General features: G+C 42.5%; 1 protein-coding gene across 3 annotated transcripts in view; it reads left to right on the top strand.

Annotated features, from left to right (window-relative positions):
- Window positions 1–4,443: 4,443 nt before the first annotated feature.
- amer3 (APC membrane recruitment protein 3) overlaps window positions 4,444–14,952 on the top strand; it is a 240,958-nt gene continuing 230,449 nt past the window's right edge. For 2 of the 3 annotated variants that reach the window (XM_072474710.1, XM_072474708.1), the window contains exon 1: window positions 4,444–4,744. The gene's annotated coding sequence lies outside the window, so the exon portion shown is untranslated. Of the gene's footprint in view, window positions 4,745–5,591; window positions 5,676–14,952 lie in introns of those variants that run through there. The other variant, XM_072474709.1, reaches the window with a different exon arrangement.

The raw sequence follows: 14,952 nt of genomic DNA, 5'->3' as shown, positions 1-14,952 counted from the left end.
GACTTGGGGATTTAGGGGATTTGTTATTTGCCACAGAATTCCCAGCCTCTGACCTGATCTCAGTATTTATATGACTGGTCCAGGTAAGTCTCTTGTCATTGATAACTCATAGAGCATTGATAGTGGGGAGCTCAGTGATGGTTATGGCATTGGATATCAAGTAGAAATTATTAAATTCCCATGTTGGAGATGCTCATTACCTGACACCTGTGTAGGGTGAATGTTACTTGTCACTTATCAGCTCAAACCTGACTGTTGTTAAGGTCTTGCTGCATGCAAACATTTCAGTGTCTGTGTTGTTGCGAATGAACTGAATACTGTGCAATCAGCAGAAAATGGGAATTGGCAGTTCTAATCCGCAATCTATTCCATTGAGGCAGGCAGCACCTAAACCTCTTCCTCATTTGCTTGATCATAGTATGCAGCTGAGAATATCCCACACTATTGGTTGAATGTACACTTAGCAGGGGACCTAAGAGGGCACAAGGCTGGCACGTGTTCCAACTAGCCTCCAGCACTTAAATACAGTCTGTTCTTCATGTAGTGGAGCTGCACTGATTGAAAGGAAGCTGCTACTGACTGCCAGTACTGTAATTGTCTGCAACTGGAACAATGTGAGTGGAGTTCCAGGCCAGGGAGAAGGATCTTGAGATCACAAATACAACACAAGAGGTCTTAGTTATTGGAGTTGACTGGAGGAGAGAGGCTATGTTTTTGCTGGGATAGGAGGCCACCAAGGAATGTCCTCCAAAGAGGATCGGAAGAGGTGACCAGGTGAAGCCAATGTAAGGAGTCCAACACCAATGATCTGTAGTGATGCCACTGGGAGTTCAATGACCTGGCATAGGGGTCAAGGTCAGTGAATGGATCTTCAAAGGAAACCTACTGATACATAACCACCCTTGCACATTGCTCAATGCACACACCCCATCATAAAACTCTCGCAACCAGCACTCATGTTTAACATTCAGATGTTGCACCTCACCCCCACACATGTCCCAGTGCTACCGACTTCATGACACCTCCTGCTGCCTCTATATACCTCCAGCTATTCATTCATAGCAGGCACATCACTCCAATACAATCACTGACATTCTTTCTTCTCTCTTGCAGGACAAGATGGCTCAGAATAGAAAGCAGCATAGTGGAAGTGGCAGCAGACAAGGACTCCTCCATTTCATGAGCCCTAAGGAGGAGATGATTCTCTACAACATGAGTCTGTGTGTGACAGAACCCATTGCATCCTGTATTGTCCAGAACATTGAGGATAATGGTACGTTCCTACCTTCCACAACTTCCATCTCACCTTGTCCAGCAGCAGAACTGTATTCAAGCACAATCTGTAACTTCAGGGCCTCTCATATACCTCACTCTACCATTACTATCAAGCCAGGGGTCCAATCCTGCTTCAATATTGAGTGAATGATGAGCACAATGGGAGCAACAATAGACATACCAAAAATTAGGTGCCAACCCGGTGAAGCTACAACATAGGACTACATGAATTCTAGGCAGAGGAAACAAAATGTGACAAGCTGCTGAGAGATTCCACAACCAAAGCTTCGGGGATCACAACCCTGCAGTCTTCCCACATCCAACAATGAATGGTGGTGGACAATTAAACAACTAATGGGTGGAGAAGTCTTCACAAACATCCAGCCTGCTCAAAGATGGAGGAGACCAGCATGTTGTGGTATTATTATACATGCCAGTAAAGTTTAATAAAATGTCCACAGAGAGCCACTAGAGGAAGCTAGTCTCAGAAGTATATAAGGGATGATGCAGAGCCTTGTGGGACAGTAGGTTGGAGTAGGTGGTAGGAGCAGGAGCTGGCTAGAAGGACTGAAGATAGCGAGAGAGCAAGAGAGTAGTTTATTATGTTAGTGAGTTAGATGTAGATGAGTATAGTGAGTATAGTTTATGTGTGGTCAATCAACTGTTTGTTTCTTAGGGATAAGTGTCAAATCCAGTTAGTAGTGTTTAATGAAATATTTTTGTTGGTTTACAAGACTCATTGTTCTCTGACCAACACTACACATCGACACCATCTGGATAGAGCAAGGCAGAGAACACAAGGCTGAAGCATTTGCTACTACCTTCAGCCAAAATTGCATAGTGGGGGATCCATCTCGTACTCATCCTGTGGTTTCAGCTTCAGGTACTAGTCTCCAGTCAATTCAATTCACTCCACATAATTCCAAGCAATAGCTGAAGGGACAGGACACTGCAAAGTTTAGGAACCGGACAGTATCCCAGTTGCAGCACTGAGGACTTATGCACCAAAACTAGCTGCACCCCTAATAACTACATTGTTCCAACACAGCTTTAACACTGTTATCTCTCCAACAATGTGGAAATTTGCCCAGGTACGTCCTGTGCACCATAGGCAAGACAAATCCAATCCTGCCAATTACTGTGCCATTGGTCTACTCTTAATCATAAGCAAAGCGATGTAATGTGTCATCAACAGTGCTCTGAACAGAACTTACTCCTCAACAACCTGCTTGTCAATGTTCAGTTGGGTTGCTCCAAAATAACTTGATTCAAACATGGACAAAAGAGCTGAATTCCAGAGGTGAGGTGGGAATTTGTTTTGGACACCAAGGCAGCATTTGACCAAGTGTGGCATCAAGAAGCCCTCATAAAATTTAACTCAGTTGAAATCAGAAGGATTACTCAGTGTAGTGTGTTTGATCCAAACCTCAATATTCTGGGGATTACTATTAACATTAAACTGATTGGACCAGTCAGATAAATACAGTGGTTAGGTGGATTGGCTGTGCTAAATTGCCCCTTGGTATCCAAAGTGTTAGGTGGGGTTACAGCATTACAGGGATAAGGTGGGGAGTGGGCATAGGTAGGCTGTTTCTGAGGATAAGTACAGACTTGATAGATTGAAAGGCCTCCTTCTGCACTACAGGTATTCTATTATATTCTACGATTTCTATGCCTGGATTAGTGCAGCTCCAACAATACACAAGAGGCTCGATGCCATCCAAGTCAAAGCAGCCCATTTCATTGGCAATTCTTTCATTCTCTTAAATATTTCCTCCCCGCACTACTGACGCACAGTAGTAGCAGTGTGTACCATTCACAAGATGTACTGCAGAAGTTTACTAAGGCTCTTTCAACAGCATCTTCCAAAACCGGAAACTCCACCAATTAAAAAACAATGACAGTAGATGCATGGGAACACCATCAACTGCAATTTCCCTTCCAAGTCAAATGCAATCCCACCTTGGAACTATATCACCAGTCCTTCAATGTCATTGAGTCAAAATCCTGGAACTCCCTTCCTGTGGGTATATCTATACTACATGGACTGCAATGGTTCAAGAAGGTGACTCACTATTACCTTCTCAAGGTCAATTAGGGATGGGCAATAAATGCTGGCCTAGCCAGTGATGCTTTGCTCCAATGAATGAAAAATGTCCCAGCAGAAATGGAAAGGGGACAAAAGAAACAGCACACTCTTCTCATTCTTATGCAATTCAATGCTCGGGGAATTTAAAACAAGCAGGGACAGTCTCAGGATTAGGGGCCGATTATTTAGGACTGAGATGAGGAGAAATTTCTTCACTCAAATGGTTGTGAATTTCTGAAATTGTCTACCCCAGAGGGTTGTGGATGATCCATTTTTGAACACATTTAATTTCCGGATAGACAGAGTTTTGATCTCTCAGGGGATTTGGGGAGGGGGCAGGAAAATAGAGTTGATGCAAAGATCAGCCATGATGGTATTAACTGGGGGAGCAGGTTTGAGTGGCCGAATGGTCTTCCTGATCCTATTTTTTATGTTTTTATGTTGTTAAATCAAGAATTTTAACTGGATGCATTGGCTTAAGAAAAAGATGGCTTCTCTTTCACATATTCATCGAATCCCTACAGTACAGAAGGAGGCCATTCAACCCATTGTGTCTTCACTGACCTCCTGAAAGAGCACTCCACCCTTCCCAATAACCCCCTACACTAAGGGGCAATTTAGCATTGCCAATCCACTTAACCTGCATATCTTTGGACTGTGGGAGGAAACCGGAGTACCCGGAGGAAACCCACACAGACGGGGAGAAAGTGCAAACTCCACACAGATAGTGGTCCAAGACTGGAATTGAACCTGGGTCCCTGGCGCTGTGAGGCAGCGGTGCTAACCACTGTGCCACCGTGCCGCCCACTCATTGCAAGAAGCGATCAACTGACCGTTAATTGCACTGGCAGATTTAATAGCTGAACACTATTCATCATTCGCCTACAAAATGCTCACAGCGATATTATTAAGCCAGTGCTTGATATCTTGCTGTGGTATCTCTTTATTATTTTAGCTGAGCACCGGCACATTGGAAATAGCAAGGGAATGCCTTAAACACATCCCAGGGCAATGTCACTCAAACACTGCCTCGGTCCTCAGATAATCCCGACTGCAACTTTCAGGCTACTATATAAGGAGAACGGGTGGGGCAATGGGAGAACTGAGTAGTTTTTGCAGATGGCATGGACAGGCCGGCCCGAATAGCCGCATTATGTGCTGTACTGTAACCATTCTAAGGTTGTATGCTTTGAAAAGGCGGAATGATGCAGTCCAATAGGCAGGCTGTTGCAGAGCACGCTCTGACACTGTTGTAGGATTTTCAACCGGATATCTGATAATGGATTTGGTTCAATATTGAAAGCACCGACCAGCCACATCACAGAACCACCGATCTGCCCGGGGTGCTCTTCCCGATAATAACCCAGTCAAGGAAGCAAGGTATTGTTCGATGTGATTTTCTTTTGTTACAGTTCAAACACACGGCAGAGGCTCCATTCTGCAGGCGCCTCGTTTCTAACGTGAAACCGATTTAGAAATTGCCGTGAAATGCACAAAAAAAAAGAAACTCTCAAATTCGTATGTTGGTCTTCTGATCGGTGGGTCTTGTTAGTTTAACGGCGGAGGCTCAGCTGTTTTCTGTAAATACACCATAAATATTAATGTCAACATTTATTATGGAGCGAATTATCTCCAATTGCGGCGTGCGGTGCATTTAATTTTCACTAGTCGCATTCGCTGTGCAAAGGCAAGGTTGTGGGAAAACGCTTAACTGTTGCTGGGTCTTGTGTTTATTTCGATTTGCTGAAATATGCATGGATCTGTTGCAGTTTCTGGTGCAGACATGTGGCATCATTGTGGTGGGTGCTGCTGGGTTTGGTGTTTGGGGGTGACGCTGATTTACATTCTACCCGCCCATTTCTCCAGTCCTAGCCCAATTTCCGGATACCCCTTCCCGTTTTCCTTAGCCGGGAAGCCTTCCCTCATAAGTTCCAGGAGCGGCTGTTGAATGTGAAAGGGCAGCCGGGTGGAGTTAGGATAGTCGACAACCATGAGTCTAATTGAATGGCAGAATAGGCTCGATGGGCCGAATGACTCCTGTTCCCTGGGCAGCTGGACAGTGTCGATCAACCCACCGTGTTTCCAGGTATGGTGGTTCCCTGTAGGTCAGGGCGCCACATCCCGAGAGAGGCGTGTTGCAAGGCAGCGGATTTCTACAGTAACGAGGCGGTGCTGTAGGATCTCGTTGCAAGGAGGTTTCCAGGCGATGGGGGTGTATTGCCTTGCAAATCGAGCTACCTCTGCGCCACGAAACGGCAGGCAGCATTGCTGTGACTGCCGGCACTGAGAAAGCACAGCCCAGCTACCTCAGGTATGTGCAGCATCGCCCATCCGGCCCCTAGTTCCCGTGTAAAACGCTTCTATAATCAGGAAACACGGACCCGGGAGGCGAATCACTGTCACAGCCACCATGGCAAAAAGGAGACTCGCACAATAGATGGTTGGACTGAGAATACTGGAGTAAAACATAAGAACCTATGGTAAAGGAGGATTGAGGGTAAATCAGCTTTAGGGGTAAATCAGATAAATCAGCAAATCAGCTTTAGGGATTCTATTCCTCCATTGTTCATTTTTGCTCAGCAAATTACCAGTTGCTGCAGTGTTGCAAGTGGCAGTGCTGCCAGTCGTAGTGTTGCCAGTGGCAGTGTTGCCAGTGGTGGTGTTGCCAGTGGCACCGTTGTCAGTGGCGATGTTGCCAGTGGTAGTGTTGCCACTGGCGGTGTTGGCAGTGTTGCCAGTGGTGGTGTTGCCAGTGGCAGTGTTGCCAATGGTGGTATTGCCAGAGGCGGTGTTGCCAAGGGGGTGTTGGCAGTGTTGCCAGTGGTGGTGTTGCCAGTGGCAGTGTTGCCAATGGTGGTATTGCCAGAGGCGGTGTTGCCAGTGCTGGTGTTGCCAGTGGCAGTGTTGCCACTGGTGGTGTTGGCAGTGATGGTGTTGCTAGAGGCAGTGTTGCCAAGGGGGTCCTACTGCCAATACTGGCAGTATTGCCAGTGCTGGTGTTGCCAGTGGCAGTGTTGTCAGTGGTGGTGTTGCCAGAGGCAGTGTTGGCAGTGGCAGTGTTGCCAGTGGTGGTGTTGCCAGAGGCGGTGGTGGCAGTGTTGCCAGTGGTGGTGTTGCCAGTGGCACCATTGCCAGTGGCGATGTTGCCAGTGGTAGTGTCGCCACTGGCGGTGTTGGCAGTGTTGCCAGTGGTGGTGTTGCCAGTGGCAGTGTTGCCAATGGTGGTATTTCCAGAGGCGGTGTTGCCAAGGGTGTTGGCAGTGTTGCCAGTGGCAGTGTTGCCAATGGTGGTATTGCCAGTGGCCGTGTTGCCAGTGCTGGTGTTGCCAGTGGCAGTGTTGCCACTGGTGGTGTTGGCAGTGATGGTGTTGCCAGAGGCAGTGTTGCCAAGGGGGTCCTACTGTCAATACTGGCAGTATTGCCAGTGCTGGTGTTGCCAGTGGCAGTGTTGTCAGTGGTGGTGTTGCCAGTGGCCGTGTTGCCACTGGTGGTGTTGGCAGTGGTGGTGTTGCCAGCCGTGCTGCCTGGGACAGGAGCTGGCCGTGGTGCTGAAATGATCAGCGCCGCCACCACATTTGGGTTTGGTCCTGGTTTCCTCTTCCCATCCCACCTGTCACTTCCTATTTCAGGCGCTTTAGGGAATAACATCTCAAACGCGGGAATGCGCTGTTTACCTGAAAACATTCTTGTGCAGTCAAAGAAACAGCCCTGAGATTAAAGTGGGCGCTCTGCCTGCCTAACGTTGTATCTCAGACTCACGGTTTTTGAATAAATTAAGAAATAATTCACCTGCTGGTAGCAGAACAACATTCCTGCCGCTGATGTGCCGGTTTAGTAACACAAACAAAAGAATACTTAAAGCAACTCATCTATCTCGGTGTGGAAACAAGTCAGATCCCAAAACACCTTCATTGCCATATGTTCCAATAAAGTGGTCGCAACGGCAAAGCCCAATAACAAGCTATACTGCCCATGCTCCTGAGAAATATAATGACATAGTTCACAACAGCTATTGTTAAAAAGCACAATGAATGGGAATTTGCTGGACTTTCCGCTAGAATGTGGCTGCTGGGTTTGATAAAATGTACCCAACTTAATACTGGCGCAGTAAGATCCTCGGCTTATTTTTGATCGAGACAGTTTAAAACCAGCTGGAATACAATAATACTGTGCTTGTATGTTCATTTTGAGTTCACATTCAAGCGAGGCACCGACTGGCGAGCAATCAATACACACAAATGTATTTTGGTCTGAGAACAACGAATGTGTTTTTTTATTCAGTTAGGTGTCTTCCGCCTACTGGAGAACAATCACCCTGCTCCCCGCTACCAGTGCTATTCTGAACACGTTTCACGCGATTCAAGCCCAAATCAGTCTTTTCTTAAAACCTATTTGAGTGACTGCACCAAATCCCCTTCAGGAGGTAGTGCAGGTTAATAGTTTTATGTATATGTATCGACCCGCAGTTTGACCCTACCCACCCTCCCCATCTACTCTGGATGAAGTGAGTATGAAAAATAACTACTCGAATGAATAGATAATCCTGAATCAACAATGGCGCATTATCGCGTTCGTTTCACAAGTGGGAAACACCAAAATACTGGAAATAGAATATTATTTGCAATGCATCATTAAGTGAGAAATCTTTACCATATATCCAGTACGTATAAATAGTCTCTCCTTTACTAATGTTGTTCTCACAGAGCAAATTGGAGATCCTTAATTTACCATTTTGGAAACCTAATATGGACTGCATGTTTATTCTGGTTGGATCTGTTTCAATATCTGTCTGTTTTTGATGTCAATGCTGCTACTCTGTGGCTATTGCAAGGCTTTGTGTTATTTCTTTGTGTGAGAGGACATTTTAGGTACATTACAGTCTCATATATACTCCTAAAAAGCTAGAGCTGTGTACAATGAAACAACCAGTCCACAAAACAAACTGAAAGAAAAGGCTGATACAAATACAAAGAATAGCAGAGATTCCCCCCAGACTGGGACAGATATAAAGACTAATAATACCAAGAATGTGGAGAGAACTGCAAAAAAGGGCATATGAGAAAAAAAATTGCTAAGGAAATCTAGAACAAGATTAAAGATTTTTGCAAGTGCCTTGGTTAGTGTGTAGCACAGATTCCAGGGCTAAAACTGTTAAACTATGAGGACAGAATACCTGAACTATGTTTGTATTCCCTCGAGTATAAAGGTATAAGGTAGGGGTGGTGTAATTGAAGCGGTTACCATGATTAAATAATTTGATAGGGTCACTATAGAGAAGCTATTTCCTCTGGTGGGAAAGTCCAGAATGAAAGACAAACCCTTAAAATTAGAACTAGGTCATTCAGGGGCGATGTCAGGAAGTAATTGTTCAAACAACATATAGTGGAAATTCAGAACTCTCTTTTTCAAAGAAAGCTGGTGAGGCAAGGTCAATGTAACATTTCAAAACTGAGACTGATAGTTTTTTGTTAGCCAAGGGGATTAACAAATGTGTAATTAAGGTGGGGAACTGGAGTAAGATACAGATCAGCTATGATCCAGTAATTGGTGGAACAGCTTGAAGGGTTGAACGAGCTAACCTTAGAATCATAGAATCTACAGTGCAGAAGGAGGCCATTCGGCCCAACAAGTCTGCACTGGCTCTTGGAAAGAGCAACCTACTGAAGTCCATGCCTCGACCCTATCGCTGTATTCCAGTAGCCCCACCTAACCTTTTGTACACTAAGGGACAATTTAGCATGGCCAATCCACCTAACCCGCACATCTTGTTCCAATGTTTATTCCTACGTATAGGAGAGCAAGATTTTACAAAAGCCAAGAAATTATATGGTTTGTTGTAGCCATGGATAATGCATTATGTGATAGAAAGACAGCTTACATATGGGTTTGATGTACTTTATTTCCAGTGCTGTGAAACGTCACTGGTGTGGATGTTGAAAACATGGCAATCAATTCTTGAACCATTGCTTCCCCAGAGTCATGTTTAAAATATGCAGAGATTAGGTGTTATACTTTGCAATGCAGATTGCTTTCTTATTAGCATATTGGTTGAAGGACAGATTTTGTTTCATAATATTAAAAACTGGCTTCTCCTATCATTCCAGACTTCCATTTTTCTTACTTTTGAATATTTTACAATCTCCATATTAAGGGTGCATCTGCCGTACAACTGCATTGTCAGCATGGAGCGGTTTGTCTTTGTACCAAAATGAATGAAATTGTGTTAAGTACTGAGTCAGCATTTGACGTGAGAGACTCTTATGACAAAGTAAATTTGCTGCAAGTTGTGGTGCAAACACATCCATATTTACTTTTTAAATGTGTTCTGCTTCAAAAATTAATTGTCATTGTTTCATTTCTCTATATAGTTTTGCAACAGCTTTGTACTTGATAACAAGTCTGTAATTTGGTTTACTTTTAATATTCGTAATTAATATACTTGTTTGTTTATTGCTAACTTAATTTAACCTCCACCAAGTTAGTGCATCTAACCAATGCTTCACATTCAGAACAACATTCTGTCCATGTTACCAATCGTTCCTCCTTGACCAAATATTCCTACTGATTCAATCTTTAGTGATAAAAGGAAACAATAAAATGTACAAATGCATGCACGTGCATCATATCCTAACTGGCCAAAGGGAAGGCACAACCTGCAAATTGAGAGAATACCAGTTCAGGTATTTTAGTCGAAAAATGTATTAGCTGAACATTATAGTGGTAATTTTCTGCCTATTGCTCCACTGACTGCATTATAAAGCAAACCACAATTTATGTGCTTAATTGTCACAACAATAATATGCAAAGTAATTTGAGCTTTTGGAAGTGACATGCTAATTGTTTTAACCAGGATAGGAATTACAGGATTGCTTTTGTGTTCTTCTTTATTTGGTTGACAATTTATGTTTGTATTATTTGTGTGAATTCTTGGGTGTAATTTGCTGATTTTTTTCCAACTTAATTTGATAATTGTGTAGAGTGTTAATGCCCAAACTCAATGCTAGATTCTAGGTTTGATTGATCACCCACAATGGCCAATGAACTTCAGAACTATCCTGCATGTACGTTTAATGATGCTTTTGCAGAATTTTAGTGACCATTGTGCAAAGGATCAAATGGTATAGTCAATCTACTGACATGGCTGAACTTAGGTTTATCAGCAACAATCGATTGAGCAAGAAACAATTTCATCCCCTGAAAAGACTGGCCATTTGTGCATAGTTTTGGTCCCCTTATTTGAGGAAAGATGTATGGCATTGGAGGCAGTTCAGAGAAGGTTCACTAGGTTGATTCCAGAGATGAGGGGTTTGTCGTATGAGGAGTAATTGAACAGCTTTGGCCTATTCTCTCTAGAGTTATAAGAATGAGGGGAGATCTAATTGAGGTATACAAGATGATACAAGGTATTGATAAAGTAGATTTGGAGCAGATGCTTCCTGTTGTGGGGCATTCTAGAATGAGAGGTCATAGTCGTGATGTAAGGGGTAGCAAATTTAAAACAAAGTTGAGGAGAAACTACTTCTCTGAAAGGGTTGTGAATCTGTGGAATTCGCTACCCAAGAGTGTGGTGGATGCTGGGACAGTGAGGAAGTTTAAGGAGGAGTTAGACAGATGTTTAATTGGTAATGGGTTAAAAGGTTATGGAGAAATAGTCCTGGGAAAAAGAACTGCAACACAGGGAAGAATTTATGAAATACATGGAATGCAGTGTACACGTTTGTTTATTATGCTTTCCTAATGCACCCATGAAGAATGCATTATGATCTCAAAATGCAATGGAAAAAAGTCACCTTGACTTTTAATGAGCTAACAAAAGAAAACTTTTAGCCAGGCACTTTCATTGACCGCTGACAGGCTGCAAATTCAAAATAGATCAAAATCAAATTAAATTACTCAAAAGAGACACAAAGATATTCCAGCATTATCCACATGTTTCTCAATGAAGGCTAGGTATTGTTGACTGCTTGCAATCTTTTCATCTTTGATGATTGCGATCAAATCCAATCTTGACTGGTCGGCCTCATCCTCCATCCTTCTCTTGCTTGTAATGCTGCCGGATAAAATGTTTTCAACCCAGACTACAGGCACAAATTAGCAGCCTCACTGAAAAAGGGCACAATAATTTGAGTTGTAGGCAAAGGGAAAAACATCATGTGCATGAGAAGTGTTTTCTTGAGGATGGGACTAGGGACCACCATGCAAATTTCTAGTGCCTCTAACTCAGTGATGGGCAACCTGCAGCCCGGGGGTCACATGAGGCCCATCTGGGCTCTGAGTGCGGCCCCACGAGACGTTTTGTTGATCGGTGCCCATGCGCAGGGTAGCCACATTCCGATGATTTCCACCCACATAGCTTTTTTCCGACTGGCATGACTGAAGTGATATGGACGTAAAGCAAGTGCAAGTGAAGTGAGGTGCATACTGATTGCTCACAACATTGACTGTGAGAGTCCTGCGCTCCCTCTGAGTCTAAAGTGTAAATATTTATCTTGTTTTTTATCATTCAAAATTGACAGTTCTATTGATAGATAAATGATTAAGCATTTTTGGGTACCTTGTTGTAAAATATTCAGCATGTACTAAATATATCTAATCTTACTCATGGAGACATGGTTAGTGAACAAGCCCAATTTTAATCTTGTGGGCCACTGAGATGAAGGAGGGCCACTCATGTGGCCCGTTCGCTAGCCCAGGTTGCCCATCACTGCTCAAAATTATGACAAAAACAATATATTAAAAGATGAAGGAGCATGTATGTGGGGAAAATATATTCAATATAAAGAATTCTGCCTTAGGATGTGTCATGCAAATTATTTACTCACAAAAAAAATCATGTATTTAACAGTTCACCCATAGATACTGAATATTTACTTTCCAGAAAGCCAGTCAGTTCATTGAAGCTGTGGGAGCAGCAGTAAATTGGTACTTGTTGAGCCTGGATACTGGTCAGCTGTTTCTGTTTACTTGGTTAATGATACCAGTTAATTGACTCCCTGTAGAGGTGGGAAGCTCCAGCAGCAGAAAGGACAACAGAGCTGCAATTCTCAATAGATCCTTATTGCAGTCAGGTGGAATAAAAAGAAGAGCATTGCACATCACATTTATTTTTGATGCACTTTAAATTTAAAGTGTACCCATTGAACTTCCTCTTAAACAGCCATCTGTGAATTCGTAGTATCACTATGAGAGTAGTTAAGTAATTAATATTTATTAAAATTCACAGGTCCTTAAGGAATTTCAATGGTCTTTTATTTTTGTATCTAATATAAAGGGATATAAATGGCAAATGTCTTTTTGAAATACAACAAAAAATAATTTCTTTGTCTTCCTGATTTGATTTATGATGTAATATTTATAAAGGTGTGTTATGGGCCAGGGTTTAAAGAACCCCAAAGTGTATCATGGAGTTCACCTGACCCACAACTTTTACTAGATTATGGTATGGGGAGCACACGGCCCACTCTACAGGTATGGTACAGCCTAAATGGAAAAGTATTTTTTAAAGCAAAACAATGTTTATTCCATTGACTCAAGTTAACCTTTTTAAAACATACAGTGAACATCTGAGCAACCATCAATTCAACTACAACCCCCAAAGAATACAACACTAAATAATCATTAAACTGTCCTTTTAACATCCATAAGACTGTAAAACTTTAAAACACAAAGATCAGGTATAAATTCACTATTGAGAGCAGTTATTAGTTTTAAATCACCAAAGGATCGATTTACAGTCTTTAGACTACAGAGAGAAAGACTAATACCCCTTCTGGCTGTGACTGCAGCTATCCAGCTCTGAAAATGAAACTAAAACACATCCTGCAGCAAACAGCCTAAAATGAAAGAAAAAAGCTGACAGACAGCCCAACTCCACCCTCACTCTGACATCACTGATAAACACCCATTTCTTAAAGGTACATTTCTTAAACACTCATTTCTTAAAGGTACTCTCACATGACCTCCCAAGAAAAAAAATAAACCATCAACTTCAAGATGGTTTCATTTGTCACCTCTTCACTATTCTTTAAGAAATGCACACAGTAAATAAACTTTTTCATTTCAAAAAGCAACACACGCAAACAGGTATAATAAAATAGTCAATTTTCTGTTCTTCCTCCAACTGAAATCCTTCTCCATTGACAGTCTCTTTGAACAAGAAGGTCTCTGCACGATCCATCCATTTCTCTACACCTTGACATTTCTCTTTAAAGTCAGATACTTTAGTTCAATCTGATCACAGAGTCGCTTGTTATTCTCCAACACATGGGCATTGATTATCACAGCTCTCAGGCAGTCAAATGCTTGTTGAAAGTCCACTGTCCACTGAAACTTTTTCCGTTTCTTCAGCAAGTCCATTAGTGGAGCAACCACGTTATTAAACCTTTGCACAAATGTTCGATCAAATCCACTCAGGCCAAGAAATCGCATTATTTCCCTTCATCTTGAGGGTATCGGAAACTCCTCAATGACTGTTGGTTTCACATCCCGTGTGACCATCGACCCTGTCCGATTGTATGGCCAAAGAAAGTGACTTGGGCTTTTCCAAATTCACTTTTGACTAGGTTTATCACCAAACCTGCCTCCTGAAGTCGATCGAATAACTCCATCAGATGTTTTAAATCTTCTTTCCATCTCTGGCTGAAAATGACCAGATCGTCGATGTAAACCGCACAATTGGGTAATCCAGAAATGACTTTGTTAGTTAACCGTTGAAATGTGGCTGGAGCGTTTTTCATGCCAACCGGCATAACTTTGAATTGGTATATACCATCTGCAGTCACAAAAGCTGAAATCTCCCTCACCCTTTCGGATAAAGGTACCTGTCAGTAACCTTTAAGTAAATTCAGTTTGGAAATAAAAGCTGATTGTCCCACTTTCTCAATGCAATCCTCCAAACGTGGGATAGGATAAGAGTCCATTCTTGTAACTGCATTCACCTTTCTATAGTCCACACACAACCATTGGGTACCATCTGGTTTAGGCACCATCACTATGGGTGAGCTCCATTGGCTGCAACCCGCTTCAATTGTGCCATTTTTAAGCATACTCTCAATCTCTTTTTTAACCTGTGCCAATTTTAAAGGGTTAAGTCTATATGGATGTTGTTTGATTGGAACAGCATTTCCCACATCTACATCATGTATCGCCATTTTAGTACTTCCCAATTTATCTCCACAAACTTGCCCCTGTGATATCAATAACTCTTTCAGGTCAGTTCGTTTTTCCTCTGGAAGGTAACTCAACAATTTATTCAAATTTTTAAGAACATCCTTATTTTCCAATTTAATTTGAGGTATGTCAAATTCACAGTCATCTGGATTTGGTTCGTCACTTTGAGTTAGAATAAATAAAACCTCCTTTTTCTCTTTTTCCCTTTCAAAGTACCTTTTAAGCATGTTCATATGACACACTTGGTGAGTCTTCCTTCTATCCGGCGTTTTTACCACATAATACACTTCACTTAATTTCCTTTCAATCTGATAAGGTCCACAAAACCTAGCTTTTAAAGGCTCACCTACCACTGGTCACAACACTAAGACTCTATCTCCACTGGCAAAACTACGAACTTTGGATTTCTTGTCCGCTAA

This window comes from Scyliorhinus torazame, chromosome 14 (genome assembly GCF_047496885.1).
Source record: "Scyliorhinus torazame isolate Kashiwa2021f chromosome 14, sScyTor2.1, whole genome shotgun sequence".
Lineage (NCBI taxonomy): Eukaryota > Metazoa > Chordata > Chondrichthyes > Carcharhiniformes > Scyliorhinidae > Scyliorhinus > Scyliorhinus torazame.
The sequence above is the reverse complement of the archived record's forward strand: the minus strand, read 5'-3'. Positions and strand labels throughout refer to the sequence as shown.